We start from the raw sequence: 16896 nt of genomic DNA, 5'->3' as shown, positions 1-16896 counted from the left end.
TTTTTTGTGGGGGGGGGGGGGGTTACCAATTTTAGGCCCTGCTGCTGCAGAAGACCCATATGCCTGAATTTAACTTGGTGCCTAAGAGCACTTCTGTTGAAATTTGTAGGCATATTCAGCTACGCACAGTTAAGTTGCATAGGTTGTCCTGGCTGGAGTATTTCTGCAGGGTAACCTATGTCTGCACGGGTACCACAGCCGCTATTCCACGGATATAAAGGAGTTAGTAGTGTGTTACTTGCCTTTTCAAGGTGCTCTGCAGAGCTAAAAGCTAAAAAAACCCCAGTATTTCTCCATTGCACAGTGCAATTTGGTGAAGAGATTTCAGAGAGAACTCTAAACTAGTTAGCCGTAAGTACTGTAAGCAATATAGCTGCATTAGCACAGAGCTCAGCTGGGTAAATTAGCATTGTGCAGCATAGACATACCCTAAATTTCTGGTATGGTTTCCTCAGTGACACTTTTTCAAACCACAGCTTGAAAATAAAATATGTGGGTTTTTTTCACCCCTCCAAAATAGTATGCTAGGAAAGCTTGCGTACATTTTTCTTTTTTATTATTGCACTATCTCCTCTCTTAAAATAAATTCTAACCTGACTGCCTCATTTTATATCATTTTAATTTTTTTTTGCTTTTATTGGTGGCATCCTCTCATTCATCTGAGCCTAGATCCCCTGTTACCAAATCTTTTTCAGCTGGGGCACAGAAGATACCACCTCAGCATTATAAAAGCTATTGTTCCAGTTCCCTCATGACCTCATGATGGAAAGCAAGGCATGATCAGAAAAGGAACAGAGATCTAACATCATTATGTCCCTATATAAATCTATGCAGTTCTGATTATACCATCTCAAATAGGATGCAGTAGGACTGGAAAATACTCAGAAAAGGGCAAGATGGATGATAGATGCTGTAGCTTTTATAGTGTGAGAGTAAGTCCCATTCTCCTGTCCGTGGGGGGAAAAAAGTAGCTGTGAGGCAACAGCTGAGGGGTGCCATGGAGGTCTGCTGTGATGACTGGCAAGGAGAAAATGAGTAAGGAGCTGCTATGGGCTATTGCGATGAAGAATGCCTGGTAAAAATCACTGGGGTAACAGGTTTAAAGGTCTTCAAGGGAGAACTCTCCTTGCAGTGATTGATAAGCAGTGAAATGCATTGCTGCAGAGTGTGGACAAGACCAAATGTTTAAAAGGAGTTAAAATGATGACATGGATAAAGGTAATTACCTTGACAGTAGATCAGCAATGATTAAGGGATTTAGCAGGTGGAAATAAGAAAGGTAAAGATGGGTTATTCATCTCAAAGGGAGAATAAGAAATTATTATCCTTTGTCCTTCTAGGAGTGGTTGCTGGTATCACTGTGTAATCCACTAGGTTATTCTAGGCACTAAGCTGGCTCTGCCTGTGACAGCAAAACTACCGCTTTACACAGCATAGCTTAAGCTAAAGCATTGAAGAACAAGGGAGAAAGACAAAATCGCTACAGGTTGAGGTGTATTTGCTCACGCTGTCTCCCAGAGGAAGAAGAGCATCATAACTGTACCTGTTTGAAAAAGCTGTAAGAAAATGGAAGCTGCCACAGTGTGTCAGAGATTGATGCCTACCCTGACATACCTCCCCTGCATCCGACAGTCAGGTGCTTAGGGAATTCCCAAGATTAAAGTTACATCGTGATTGCTCTGCTTAATCAATTACAGTGCCTGTTTTAGACCTCTGTAAATTGGAAATAAGGCTAGGGAAAAATGAGATGCAGCCAAGATCATAAGAACCTATCAGGCTTCAGTTCTGCAAGTGTTTAAACATCCTGTATAAGTTCTTTTTCAAGCAATTTTCTAAGGAGCGGGTGTTTTTGCAAGGAGAATCCTCTTTCAGTAGAGAATGGACTATATTCAGCATTTGTGAAATCTTATATAGTTAGCTTTTCCTAACAGCTTGCATTTTTCTATGGCACTTGTTTAATGGCTACGTGGTGAATTTATTCTTCTTAGCTCTACCATCCCAAGAATTTGATGAATGAATGGATTGAGAATCGTGGACCATTGGCCTTTCTCCATCCTCCAAAGTGGTAGGAGACAAACTTTTAAATATGTGATTGATATTATGGATTTTGGAGTTGGTTTCATGTTTGGGGGAGTAAATACAGAGGTTCTGGGATCAGGTAACTTCTGCATGTCTGAATACTCATCCTGGGGCAGAATGATTACTAGAAATTGGACTGCAGGCAGCAAAATACAGGTTTCAATACACAGAGGCTGGAGTTAGCTAAAAAGGTAGCATGACTGACATGAGAAATATGATCCCTGATCTTGGTTATGTGCGAGCAGTCAAAAAAGTGTTATTTTTGCTAGAAGAGTTTGTTCTGTCTCTGTCTTTATACCTGGCAGAGAGGCAGTAACTCCAAGGCACAAATCAGGAACTCCCACACACAGCCCTTGATTGCTTCTTTTTCAACTCACCATGCAATTGCCATATGTGAATCTAGCAAGTGACACTTCCTAATGTAAAGCACTATCACTTTCCTAAAAAGTACAAGCTGAAATAGTCTGTATGATTGTGTAAACGAAATCAATACTAAGCTCGGAATGTGAAGAAGGATGGACTTATAATAGGATAGGTGCTGTCTTCTAATAACAAATGGTAGTTATTGATATTGGTGGCCAAAAGCCAAGAATTTGGATGTCACAGAAACACAGATTTCTGTGTGCATGTGAAATGAAACCTAGTGAATGAAGGGTGTATTCAAACCCTGCTGTGGTGATCAGGTCGTCCCCATCCTTTTCATGCTCTGCCTGTTCTGCTACTGAGATAGTCAAAGCACAGATCAGGGCAGAGCAGCAGGTAAATCCTATTGGATCCTTCTCTTAGTGCATCTTTTCCAGTATCATAAGACCCATCTTTCACAGATCCTCTGTGCATCCCAGCAATATGCATACAACATAGAGAGGCTATTTGCAGAAAAAAAAAAAAAAAAAGTGAGGCAGCCTGGGAACTGTCTGTCTTCATCTCCTCCACGTTGAAACAGCAGCGCTGCTTCAGAAAGGATCCAGAGCCAGCGTGTGCAGGCATTGCAGGGGTGAGTAAGATGGATTTGGGTCTGGATCTCCAAAGCACCGACAGGTAAATTACAAAGGGCCGAATCTTCATTACTGGTGATTTAGGAGGCATAAAGAGACACAACTTGATTTGTGGATCCCAAGTGGAGTTTTCAAGGCTGACAATTAATAATACGAAATCGACTTGTAAACTGAATGAATCTGACACAGGGTCATGGAGAGAAAATTAAATTTGGAAGCACTAGTGCCATTTTTCTAGTCATGTGTGAGAACAGCGTGGAACTGTGTTTGCAGATGCCTTTCTACTTCTCTCCTACTGTGCTTTTCTCCTGCCCTCCCACCCTTAAATTCAAGCCTTTCTTTGGAGATTTAAGTATTTAACTTCTTAATCTTGTAATTTGAAGTAACAAGACAGTTGGGTGACATTTTACAAGACGAAAACCATTGAGTCAGCCTCTTATAACTACACAACTGTTAAAATCCCCATATGACTAATCTCTAATTCCCAGCAGTCTACTGCAAATAAAATCATATATTGAACTGTGCTACTTTAATATCCCAAATAAAGCTCCCACACGACTTCCAGTTCGGCTCAGTGCTTGGTTGGCCTAATACCATGGTGATGTTTATACAGATCACAGACTGCATTAAACAAAACTCTCCCCATAAATGTTTGTGGGAGATGATATTAAGATAAACAGTCCATGAAATCTCCTTAAAAATGCAGGGTGCCTGGCCTCCTGTGAAATGGTATTTAGGAAGATTAAGACACAACAGTACTTCTGAAAGTGTATCATTAGTACTTCACAACCGAACGAAGGACTATTCTGAGAAAAGGATTCCTTTGCCTATGCTGGTTTTTCAGCCCCATCCTTTTAAACATGCATGCAAAGGGTCCTTTGGGAAGCAGCTTGCTTGGTTTGCTCTCCCGACGCAGGTTCCTGGGCCCGGGAGATCTCATTTGCTGATTCCTTTCCAACTAGCTGCTCACAGGTGATATTAGGGGATGTATGATATTTGTAGTTTCTCACAGTTTCTCTGTTGGCTTTCAAAGCAGTGGGACTATTTCTGAGTTGGAGGCAAATGGGAAGATCACAAGAATCAAACCTGTGCGTTTGCAAAGAAAAGACGGGGCATGATCCGTGCCTATTTTTAATGACATCCAACCCAGAGGTGGGCAAGAAGCTCCTTCTGGGCCTCCTGGGGATTGCAAATCATCTTCTGCACAGCACAGGAGGTTTCTTCTGTGTGAGAGAGCAAAGCACGTCTCCTCTGCCTGCTTTTGGAGGAGCAGGCAGCACCTCAGTAAGAGCTGTGGCAGGGCTGGGGTCTTCCAGGCCCCCAGATGGAGAGAAGTCTGAGGATGGATCCAGACTCTCAGACACAGAGGTGTTTGAAGATGAGGTCCTGGCTGGGGGAGGCAGACCGAGCAGTAGGAGGCTGGTACATGGTAAATGAAGATTTTGCTATGTGGCTGGCTTGCTAGATCAGGAAGTCGGACCTTTCCTTTATGAACCCTTCAAAGAAGGGCGGTGGTACAATTGCAGTATATTCTGGCTCTAATATATACTGTATTTTCAAAAATTAATTATATCTTTGCTGGTAGATGTGTTTCACTTAAACTGCAGTTTCAACAATTTGTAAAAAAACCCATGAAACGTTACCAATCACTGCACTGAGGAAGCTTCCAGCATGCTGACAGAGCTGCACTGGATGCTACGACATTAGGCCTTGCGTGTTTCTCTTCACTTAGCAAATACTGTGACTTGGAGGAGGATGACCTATGCCACTGTGGATATTCGTAGTATTTATTTTTTTTTTTGTGAAACACACAAAAAGAGATCTCAGAAGTGCTGTTTGATGTACAGCCTTGTGTGATTGCTGTCAGTGGTACGTTCCCATTACCCAAGATGGGAAAGGGAAATGCAAATAAAGCGTTTGTCTCCTCAGAAAAGGCTCTGAACTGCTTGAGTCAGAGGGGACAGCTAAGGCTGCCTGCTGGAGAGCATCCAGGTCAGATCAGAGCTCCCCTCTACCCATGCAGTCGAGAGCAGAGCCTGCCTTTGCATTTCTTGACTGTTGGTACAAATTCGTGGTGCCTGCTCACCAGCTGGTGACATGAGGTGGTGACTCCTGCCCCTGCCCGGGGGGGAGACCCTGCATAAAATTAATCGATGGTTGCAAACTTGGCATCTTTCAGCAGAGAAGCCATCCAGGCACTGGCTCAGAGTCCAGCTCCCCCCCTGCTGTGGTCCCTTTGCGTCGGGCTGTGGGGGGGGGACATGTGGCACTGCCCACTGTGCCACAGCTGCTCTGAGCTGCAGCAACGTGCTGCTCTGGGGGTTGTCAGTCCAGCAGCTGTCACAGACCCTGCGCGGATGCAGACTTCTAAAAGGACCTGCAAAATGTCAGGGGTTTCTATCTGTGTGACCTGCCCCTGCTGTGCAGACCAGAGAATATGTGCAGCACAGAAATTCAGGTAAGATGATGCAAATAAGCACACAGACACACACACATAAGAAGTTTTGCTGGGTTTAATTGTAAGAGGGGATTTATTTTTTGCATATACGTTTATTTCTGATGGCTATGTGCATGCCTGCACGCAGTGGGCTTTCACCTCCTTGTGACAGACAAGACCTCTGATCTATCTAGGGTAGCAGCAGGGTTTTCATTTACTCCTCTACTTTGGGCTACTATTTTAGTATTTTTGTCATAGCACCCCACCTGGTTACAGTGCCCAGCTGGAATTGCCTTCTCTTGTGAGCTGTCTTGCCACCGCTGTTCTGCAAACAAACAAGGCAGGCAGCAGGACGACAGCCTGGTCCCCATTAGACCTGGAGAATAGCACCTCTTCTTTGAAGGCTAAACTGACATAAACATTTTGATTCTAGTCCTCTGTGTCTTTTCAAGTTTTTGCTTTGTTTTTGTCACTAACATTTTTCTGAGACTATTCATGTTGCCTGTGAAAGTCTAACTTGATCTTTCTCTTGGAAGTAAATATAGTCAAGTTTGATCAACACTGCTCAGGTATTTCTAGTTAGAAGGGGAATGGGAAAGGAAGACTTTTTTGTTATATAAAACAAGTTTTGGTGTCCCCTACCCTCTGGCTTTTTAACAGATAAAATGGCTTAGAGCAGGAATAGGTTGTTTGGTGTGAATATATTCTTGGAGGAATAGCACCCTGTAGTTTCCCAAGATCTGACATTAGTTTTTATTTGGTAGAGTTTTACTACCTGTGCATTTGGGGCATTTTGTGGGACATCAGGATCTAGGTCTTTCTGCACATTTCTATTTCCTAGCCTCAAAAGACGACAATCAAAATTTTGTCCCTCACTTACAGCCTTCTCACTCTTCTTGTTTCATTGTAGTTGAAATTTAGGGACCAAGTGTATTTCTGACTGACCTCATGCTAGAGCTGCACAAGGCGCAGCTTGTCCCCTATAGCTCGGCGGGGTGTTTGTGCAAAGAGTTGTGGTTCCACTCTTACCTGCTGCTTTCCCTACTCCCAAGGGCAAGCACCTCTCACCCCGCTGCTGCTTCTTGTCCCTCCAAAAACCAAGGACTGCCTAGGTCCAGTCCTGACATTTTGCACTAAATTGTCTACAGAGCTTGTGAAGTTAACAAATAAGCAAAGCTATCAAGCTTCCTAGGTTTATTTTGACTACATAGCGTGGTCTTCTAGTGCGATGTTATTTTGTATGTCTATTTCAAGTGTCTATTTTTACAAAGCAAGATTCTGATGTTGGTGGCTACAAAGAAGAGTTTGAGAACCAAAACTCATCAATGTCAAAAATCTGAAGACAAATACATCTCCTCAGAGTTCATAATTGTTTAAAAAACTGCTCTATTTCTAAAGCAGTCTGATGAGGAATTGAGTCATTAATTTTGAATGCTAATGGTTGGAGAGTGCTGGTGAGAAGGCTGGGTGTGCACTCAGATGAATCAGACATGGCTGAGTGTAGTACTGATCAGAAGATCTAGAAACGTTAAGGAAAACTGCTGCACAATTTGGGTTTTATTGTAGGAAACCCTGCCATTATGCTATTGAGAAGCTTTTCAGCTAATTAAGTGCGTAGGATGTTTTAATGGCATCTAGCCAAATGTGTAAAATTCTATATGAGAGAGTAGGGTACAGGTAGGTAAAGACCCAGAAGTTGTTAGTCTTGTATCTATGTTTCCTGGGGCAGCTAAAAGGTAGGTGAGAGATCCCCATTTGTTCCTGCCTGTGACTATGTTTAAGCTAAGGCATATGCCTAAACAGTTATCGGTTTCTGGAATTTTTGAGCATTGCTTTTTAAAATTCTTTTTACAGTTTGCACATGCTTTTACCTGATTCTTTGCAAGCACACGGGGCCTCAAAGGCATGCAAACTAAAGCTCCATCAAGTTTTTCATGTTTTTCATCATTTGTTCTTTAGAATAACAATAGGAAATAGCACAAGGAAATCCCATCTTGTGAAGTCTTTGCTTCAGCCCATTTGCTGTTTGCTGATATGCTTGGTGAGGAGCTACTGTGAAGCATCTGATCACATCAAAGTGTGTTTTCCAGCAACATTCATGCACAGGATCCTGCGCAGAGCTAAGTGTGCCTGATTTTCCGTGCTAAGATTAACAGTGTGGATTCACAACTGCTCCACAGTAAAAAACTCTTCTGCGTTTTTCCCATGTTTTCCCACATGTCTTTGAAATGTGGAAAGTCATACTTTTGAACATGTTGAGAACCAACAGGTGTTGTAACTGAGATGTTTGAGGTAAGTGCTATTAGAAGCTGTGACCTACCTGAGTTTGAATGAGGTACTTGCCCTACACGGGTTCCACAAAGTAATTCATCTTAAATTTTAGGGTAAATTTTGTAGTATGCATGTAGTATGGTTCCAGTCTTTGGATTGATGGACTTAGTCCAGATAGTAGGAAAAGGTAGTATTAAGGCCTCAGTTGAGGGCCTCCAAAATCTTCCAGCATACAAAGACTGGGTCAAGCACAGGGATGAAAACCCTGGAGGGATATCCACTGTGGTAAATCTGGCAGAATACAAGCAGAAAAAGAAGGGTATTGGAGATCAAGTGCTCGTAAGGAGTGTGTGTGTGTGTGTGGGTTATATAGATGTTATCCCCTACCTAGGTTCCCAGGCAGAAGGCCAAGCATGCAGTACTTTTTGCAATCTGTTCTCCTCGAGAACGATCTTGGCAGAGATGCCATATGCACAGCATTGTATTAAATGTAGGTTTGGTTATTTCTCATGACAGTAGTAGAGCAGTAGATGTGGCAGCAGGAAGAGAAACAGTAAAATGAGTGCAAATGGAAGCTCATTGCAGTGGATGTTCCTATTCCGCTGCTGCATCTACTGGTGGAAGAAAGGTGGCTGAGAGATAATGCAGACAGCACAGCAGCCTGTCAGCTACCTTTCTTCATTAACTTAGACCGCAATAAAACACAGCTTTTAAAAATAAAGTTCAAGTAGCCAGAGCCTCTCTGTGGAAATTAATTTCCTCTGGAAGCTAGTTTCACGTAACTCATCACCTACTTCACTGAACATTATTCAGCCCTGTCACTGGTGACAGAAGTGCTTGACAGAGCTGCTGGAAACTGGGTCATGTGGAGGATAAAACATAGCCCTCTTTCCCAGGCTGCTTTTAGCGTGGACCTCCTGAGATCACAGTAAATAATAAATACCTGCAGGCCACCGCAGGCACTTTGTGCGGTGTTGCAGAGCTCATCTTTGGTCCACGAGAGGAGGAGATCATGTAACGATATAAACCCATGCAGTAGACATGCAGAGAGAAACTTTTGGCTGCCCGTCTCTCTTTCTGAGCTGTTACTAAGCTGATATTTTTCCCTAGTGTGGGTAGGCGTATACTGTTGGATGATGCAATTTCATCCCTCACAGGCTAGCTTCCCAGGTTGGGGATGACTTCTGAGGACTCTGTTGGTGTGGTGGTAGCAGCTGCTGGTCACCGATGCCTCACCAGTCGTGCTGACGAGGAGTCCTGTGGGCACTGCTCCTGGGTAAGCACCCAGCAATGCCTGGTTACAGGGGCAGATGTTTGGCTGCGAGAGCAGGGGTGGCTGGTAGAACAGCCATTTCACGTGTCTCCCATAGGAAAAGGCTGTGGGCCATGTGGAAGTTAATGTCTTTAAGAAATCTTTATTAAAAGTGCAAAGCAGTGCTGTTACAGGGTTTTTAAAAGTCACGTCCTTTACTTGAAAAGGAACCTGCAAAGAACTAAAAAAAATGAAATTTGTGATCTATTTTTGTGCTGTGTAATGATCTATTGCTTCTCTTCCCTTCCCCTCTCCCCGTCCCTTTCCCTTTTCTATTCCTCCCTAGAAAGGTTAGGCGTTTTCCCAGTTACTATTTAACAGCTTGTTACCCAGCCTGTAAATGCTGGATTTCAGTGTTTCCTCTCACTGGAAGAACTAAGGCACTGAATCATTAACAAGGCTATCCTTTGTGCCAAATGTTTGTTTGTGATAATGTTAAGCAATTTAAAAAAAAAAAAAAAAAGGATTAAAATATCCTCTCTACTAAAATACTCGTCCTGCAATTTTCTTCCACAAAAATGTATGTTTGGACAGCTCTATTCACACACATTTTTCTTTTTTGTGTCAGACTGTACTACTGTACTCCAAAGAATTTTTACCCTTCCTTCCTTACCACTCTGCTTGGCTTGCATGCCTTCGCAGTGATGGAAGACAACATCCGTGTGATCCCAAAGGTGGAATTGCCTGTTATGGCTGAGTCTTACAAACAACTTGCATCTGCTGAGGGGGAGAGATCTTCTTCCCCCTTATCCTCCCTATCCCTGCTCTTGCTCTCAGCTGTGCGGTCTCGTGCTGATTCTGCAGCTTACAAAACTTTTTACTGAACTAATTTCACCCCTATCCTGGCAGAAAATTCAATTGCTTTTTCCAAGACAATTCGCTACTGGGTTGTATCAATTCCTGGAGGCTCCCAGCAAACAGCAGAGCTGGCGGAATGTAAGCAAGAGAGCATGTCTAAGAGTGACGTAGGGAGTGTAGGACTTCCCCTTTCAACCACGGCAGAGAAACTCTGGATGGACTTGGCCATCCTGTGCCACTTCTCTGCTGAGATGAAGTCAGTGGTCACTTGAGCCATAGTAACTCACCATGTGTGGACTATCAGCCTGCCTCAGGAGTGAAAGGTAGATGTGTTCACATAGAAATACCCTCCTGAATGTTCAGGCAAGATGAGTGTTCTAGCTGTCTCTCAAGCCACATTTCACCAGCACCAGGGCTGCCCTTACAGCAACTGTTCTCTCTTAGCAGTGCATCCCCTTGGTGTGGGTGGGAATATTCCTTCAGGCCTTTTCTCAGGGTAGAGGAGAGATGTGGATTTCATCCTTCCACAGTGTTTTTGATAGCGATTGTTCCATGGTTAACCTTGAGGTGATGCCAGTCAGAGGAAAAAAAATGAAGAAGGGAGCTGCTCGTGTTGGAAGCGGAAAATTGGATTAGCAAATATAAATTGCAAAGGACTGCAGAGATACGAAAGACAGTGCTAGTGGATCAGCTCCCATTAATCTTGCCATGTTGGCAGCATTTTATCCCCATTTCTTAGCAGTTACATCCAGGTGTCTCCCAGTTCCCTCAGTATAGATGAGCGAGAAAGAGGAGATCCCTCCTGAGAAACGACACCTTTCTTAGGCTTCTGTCTCAGTTGGTGCTGCATAAAAGAAAAAAAGCAGGAAGGGCTTTAACAGCAAAATCAAGAGCCCCAGCAGTCTGAGCAGCTTGAACATTATGTTGGTAGATGGGCACTGTTGCCTTTAATAGGTTATCTTTTTCCATTAGAAGACTGTTTAAATTTTTAAGTGGTGTGCAAGCTCATAAGGGCTTTTACTGTGTGGGTTCCGATTTTCATGTGGGTTTTGAATGTGTGGGAGAAGCTGATGCATTAAGAACTGCTCATGAATCTCCTCTATTTCCAGTCTTCCCCTGGGAACTATTGATGGTCATTTCATCTTTCTTATGTGACTTTTAAGATTCTCGAAGAAAAAAAACAAAAAAAAGGAAATGGTTTTCTGGTTACTTGGTTACTTCCCAGTGGGATCTCTTACAAAGAAATACCAGGGCTGAAATAGTGAAATAGAATTATAAATTCCAAACAGCTTAGATTCAACTAAACCCACAGTCGAGATCCTAAAAATTTATTTTGACATAAGTTCCAAATAAAGTTAAAGCCCTGGAAAAGTCAAGAAAAAAATAGCAGAAATAAATGACAATTTTTCTATCACAATTTGACTTAAGAGTGTTTAAATATTTGTGCTGATGCACAATATATCCAGAGATATGACTGGCTTCCAGATGGGAGGTGGGAAACTGTATTTATGAATTATGGGTCTGATGAAAGGTCATTTTTTTTCCTGTAACATAGACTTCAAATCAGTCAGTGTGTCTCACTTGCTCTTTCTTCTAATCAGAATGCTGCATATTCTAAAATCTCTTTTCCCTGGTGTTTAGCAGCTAAAGTAATTTCTAATTTGCTTTAAAACTTGTTATAGGTGTGGAGAGAACCTTAGTCATACAGAGAAAATGCTCCTCACTTTGCAGATCTCATTTGAAGGGCTGATGGAGAAATGCCCTGAAATTAAAGATATTTTCAGGTTCAGAGAACAAAGAGGGGGAAGCACACAGACCCAAGAAAGAAAGGTAAGCAGCTTATCTATTGGAGAAATTGCCTTGAAGTAAGTGAAATTATTTCCCTGGAGATAATTTGGTTGTAGGAGTCAAATTGTCACTAAACAAAAAGCCAAACAAACAGCAGCAAATTGATTTTGCTTCCAGTGTCTTTCTTCCATTTTCCCCCTAATTAAAAAGTGAAGAAGGATGTGATAAATCCAGCTATTTTTTTTTTTCCTCACTGTTGCACTCCACCCTGAAGAACCTCTTCAATGTATCCATTTTATTGGAGGGGGTGGAATGAAAGCCCCTAGATTAAATTTTCAGAGATGAGCACCTACATTTAGTTTAATTGGAAAAGCAATGGTTTTATAGATGGTGAGCGTCTGTATCCTCTGCCTATCATTTGGGAAAGTTGTATGTCCAGCATCTATGAGAAAAGGGTCATGTACACCGACGTGAGGTGTAAGCATCTCGGGTCTGTGGTTTTGAACTGAGTGATCCAGTCAAACACATACCGAAGCTCAAGGTGGGAAGAGGAAATGAAAAGTAACAAAAAAATTATAATTAAGGCGTTCAAGTCTCTTTATTTTTGAGGAAAGTTTATGCATGTATCTTTTGTATTCATCTGCTTCCTCTCCCAATACACACACGCATAGACACTACATGTTTGTTCCTGCTGTTTGGTCTTGCACAACTTTCCTTCACTGCTCCTGGACACCCAAAGCACTTTACACAATACTTCCCTTTTGGCTTCTCATTTTCCCGTATCTGACGCTGGCATTTTTCACCAGGCTCCTTCTCTTTGTTGTTCATTTGTGAAATGAACACTTTCTCCCCTGAGTTAATTTTTTTTTTTTCCCGTAGAGAATGGATGACAGGGGTGCACAAAACACATCCAAGTGTTGCTTGCATGTTTGGAGATGAGAAAAGCAAGGTGCCAGCTCTAGGGGAAAACTTAAGGTTTGTGCTGTTAACTTATATTTAGCACTGCAGCAGAATCTGTTTTTTGTGTCTGGTTCTTCAAAGATGTAACTTCTGTGACATGATTTGTGGCTCCTCTTGTGCGTGACAGAGTAAAGGACACTTTGACTCACTTGAGATCCCTGGGAATGTTAAAAAAAGAAAGGGAAGAAAAAAGTACAAGAAAATACACTCATGGAACTGCTGAGGTGATGTAACCAGGTGTCTTTTCATGTGTATCCTTTGTTTTCCCTTCTATCTCATCAAATTTAAGCAAGCTAATCTTATGAAGGCTTAAAGCTGTATTATTTCTCTGTTTGGGCTTTTCTCATGGGTTAGCATTTAAGCTGCAATGAGCTTCGAGGTTTGGTGGAAGCAGAGGTGACAACTATTTACTCATGAAATGGTAGAAGGTAGTGCCTTTTCCTTGATGAAGAAATGTTATTCTTGCTTTAAGTCACAATGAAATCCCTTCAATCAGTCATATGGTCCTTTAAAGCACATGAGAAAGGGGAGATTTCATTTGGGTTCACTGAGACCTGATTTGCTCTTTCTGGTTCAGGGGAAGGAGAGCTGATGCTGGAGTAGAGATGGCCTGCATAGAGTTCCTGTTCAGGGTGCTAAAACCGATTCTGCTCTGCAGAAGCAACCCATGCACCTCTGGGTGATGGCATGCAGAGCTCAGTGGTTACTTCTTTAGGGATGCAGAGGGGCTGGCACAGCTAGTGCTTGGCCTGGGGCAGCTGGGGCTTCCTGCTAACCTTGCTGTCAAAAAGGGTGATGTTTGGGTTCAGTGGGAGCAAGGAACAGCCTGGAGACAATAAGCGAGACAATTAGTGGACTATTAGAAATGTGAAGAACATCATGCAATGACGTTGCAGGAGGAAGCAAAAGAAACTCATCCTGATGGAAAAAACAGGAGTTCTGCTTCCCTGTGAGGAGAAAAGAGAGTAAGAACAGTATTGAGCAGACACACAATGGCACCTGTGTTTTCTGGAGGTGTGAAGGAGTTTTCTGCAGGACTTGATTTTATCCAGGCAAGGAAGGTGGTATCTTCTGGTGGCATTAGAAGCTTCATGTTGTAGCCTTCCTGTTACTACATGATGAGCTTCATGGTATTTACCTAGGTCTAGGATATCTGGCAAAACAAACACAAAGCCTGTGTGTGGAAGCTCTGGTGCTTTTTGGTAGCCCTGCTCTACAGTGCATCTGACCTCTGCCTCAGTGGTTGCCCAGTTGCTTCTTGGTTCGGCCATGCTAGGTGCCTGGGCAGTGTGCATGGAGCAGTCCAGATTCTTCAGGCCTACACTAGGGTGCTGACCAAGGCTGGCTGCCTGATGCCAAAGCCAATGCATCTTGCCAGTGGTCTCCCTCCAAGTTTTTTCCAGGCCCCTCATGCCAGCAGGAGAGGAACTGAGGAAACGTGTGTTTGCCTATTTGTCTTGAATAAACACCTCAGGCTGCATGCAAATCACACTGAAGTCAATAGGATTCCTTTCAGTCTGAGGAGCTGGACCTGGCCTATTTGTAGCCACATACTATGAAAAACCAAAGAGCCAAATTCAGCGTGTATCTCCCTTGCATTCTAATATTTATTCCCATTACGAATTTCATGCAGTGTGTCTCTGCCTACAGGCATCATAATTTGGCCCATGGTCCCTCCTTGAAGCTCTTTGCAATTCAATATTGATTTACTAATTTCCTACTGTGACTAATAGTTCAATGGGTCTTAATCTGTCCTCTGTAACACACTCTTTTGGGTTTACTCTGGATTGAGATTGTCCTGAGTGTAAATAGCAGTTGGTCATGAGGAGTCCGAACAGTTCTCCATAATGAGAGAGAGGTGGATACCTCCTGCTCTATATGGTTAGATGTTCACATAGGGAAGTCCTGGAATTGAAATCCTGTCTTCCTGCAAGTGCATAGCACAGATCCTGGTGTCACAGGCTCCTTAACTGCTCCAAGGGGGGGAAGAGGAGTTCACTCCTTGTTCGTGGCCCTAATAGAAGCAACTTGCAAAAAGTGACAGCAGGTTCTAACTGTAATGTACCTATATGTCTGCTGTGGAAAGGACTGGCTTCTGAAACTGGCTTTTAAAGGTCTAACTTGCTCTGATCTGACCTTCCTACTTATTTGCAAGCACAGTTTGACATTTGGATAATTAAGCACATAATTTATGGCTGAAAAGGGAGTGCAGGTATTTTTTTTCTCCTGGGATTTGGCCCAAGATGTGGATGAGTCACGCTAATAGGAGTCCTTATATCTCTTCCGTGATTTCAGTAAACTTACCCTGAATAAGGTTGTAAAACTTACATCAGTAAGTCTTGGTTTGAAGGGATCCGTATCTGCTACACGGACTTCTCTACCGAAGTGAGTTGGTATTGTTGTAGTTAGAGTACTTCAGGATAGTCTCAAAGGGGTCCCTGCTATCCTTTCTTCTATGTGAAGATAATACTTGCATTAAATATTTATGTGGGTGGAAATATTTTCTTTGTGGTTGGCGTTGTGGTTATACTACAGCAAGATAACCCATGCAGTTCCTGTGAAACCACTGGCCTATCTAACTGACACAGTATCCGCTGGGGTGAATAATGTCGGTCGGAATCTGAGATGGCTTGACAGGCTTTACTTTATCGGTCATGGCATGAGCACACAGCTGGGATAGGGAGGATTATTTGAGTGTGCAATGGGAACACAACAGCGCAAGCAAACAAGCACCTCTGTTGTCACGAGAAGTAGGGTTTCTGGAGAGAGAGACAGCTTTCTACTTGCAGAAAGCCACCTTTCGCTGTATTTCAGAAGTTTCCACTCTTTTCTGCAAGTTCAACAAGTATGCACATGCAAAGACAAAATCAGTCCCTGCTGTAGCTTTATGGGAGCAGAGAAAGCTTCCATGAAGCTGCCTCCATACACAACTCTCCAACAGCAGCCGTGGCTGGGTGCAGTCTGACCATTTTGTGTTGGTGTAGTGGTCAGTAATGGCAGTGTGGCACTTGGCAGCAATATGGGCAAGACTTTTGTCTCTGAGCACCCTGGGTGGGTGCAAGGGGCTGGCAGCTGTTGTCCTGCTGGAGCTGGATGTAGCATGTTTAAAAAGAAGATATCTAAATTACGCTTGTCCAGAAAAAGCTTTCTTGCTTACAGGTTTTTTTGGTGAACCCCCTTCACATAAGTTTAGATTGCAGCTGTGCTGCATGCCCATCTTAAATATGATGTGTATGTCTCTGTTGGTTAAGGAGGGACTAGAGTTTGGTCCTAAACTGGACCTCTGGGTCTAAACCCCATGAAACTTTGGAAAAAGTCTGAGTCCCCTGTTGAGCTTTGGGTCGTGGCTGGTGGTGCAGCTCTAATGTTGGGCTTCAGGATGGATGCACAAAACCAGCTGTGTTGTCAAATTTTGGTTTTACACACTACACAACACTAGCTAATGCCTAATGCAGACGTGCTGCAGTCTGCTTATGAAAGCGACCTCAGAACTAGTTCTTGCATTGGGAATGGTCTCTTGAGCTTGTAATACCAGAGCTTGGTTGGGTATGACCTTGTGCTTTTTAGAGCCACTTTTCCCAAACCTCACATATGTTGCACAAAAGGTGTCGATGTACTAGAGCATCCAGATAGTTCACTCTGTGCCCACAGCTCAAAAGCACGGTTTGGTTACCACTTTAAATACAGTAGCTGTGCTTTTCCTGAGACCTGATAAATTTGACATCTAGGAAGGTTTCTTGGTTTACTTTAGATGGTATAAATGGCCCCATAATGTCCAGTGCTCTGTTTCATGATACAGCTTTAGGCTGCTGTTATTTTGCAGATTTCTAGTGGTGCAACTGGTTCCCCTTTCTCTGTATTACAGTGAGGAACCGGTCTTGTAACATTTGCCAACAGTTTCTGTTTTCTCCCTAGGATTGTTTCAAGTGAAGGAAAAATGGGCTGATTTAGAAGGATGGAGTGTTCTCTGCCACTCTAGAGGCAGAAAAAGTTCCTGCCTTTCATAAGTGATTTTTTTGTAACTGGTTTGAAGTCTCCTCTTTCTTGACCTGTCAGTGCAGAAGGGTTAAAATGGAAAGAAAAAGTGATGAGAATGAACCTTCTTGGCAGTATCCATTAAAGCTAGAGCCTGGCCTTCTTGCTACTCTGTGCTTTTCTTTATGGGACCTGAGCCTTTACTAACCTGCTGAACAAAGATGATCAGGTCAAATGAAGACCGGGCTACAGCTCTTCAAAGAGCCATTTGTTTTCGCAGG

The sequence above is a fragment of the Calidris pugnax genome, unplaced genomic scaffold (genome assembly GCF_001431845.1).
Source record: "Calidris pugnax isolate Ruff unplaced genomic scaffold, ASM143184v1 scaffold8, whole genome shotgun sequence".
Taxonomy (NCBI): Eukaryota; Metazoa; Chordata; class Aves; order Charadriiformes; family Scolopacidae; genus Calidris; species Calidris pugnax.
Note: the sequence above shows the minus strand (reverse complement) of the source record.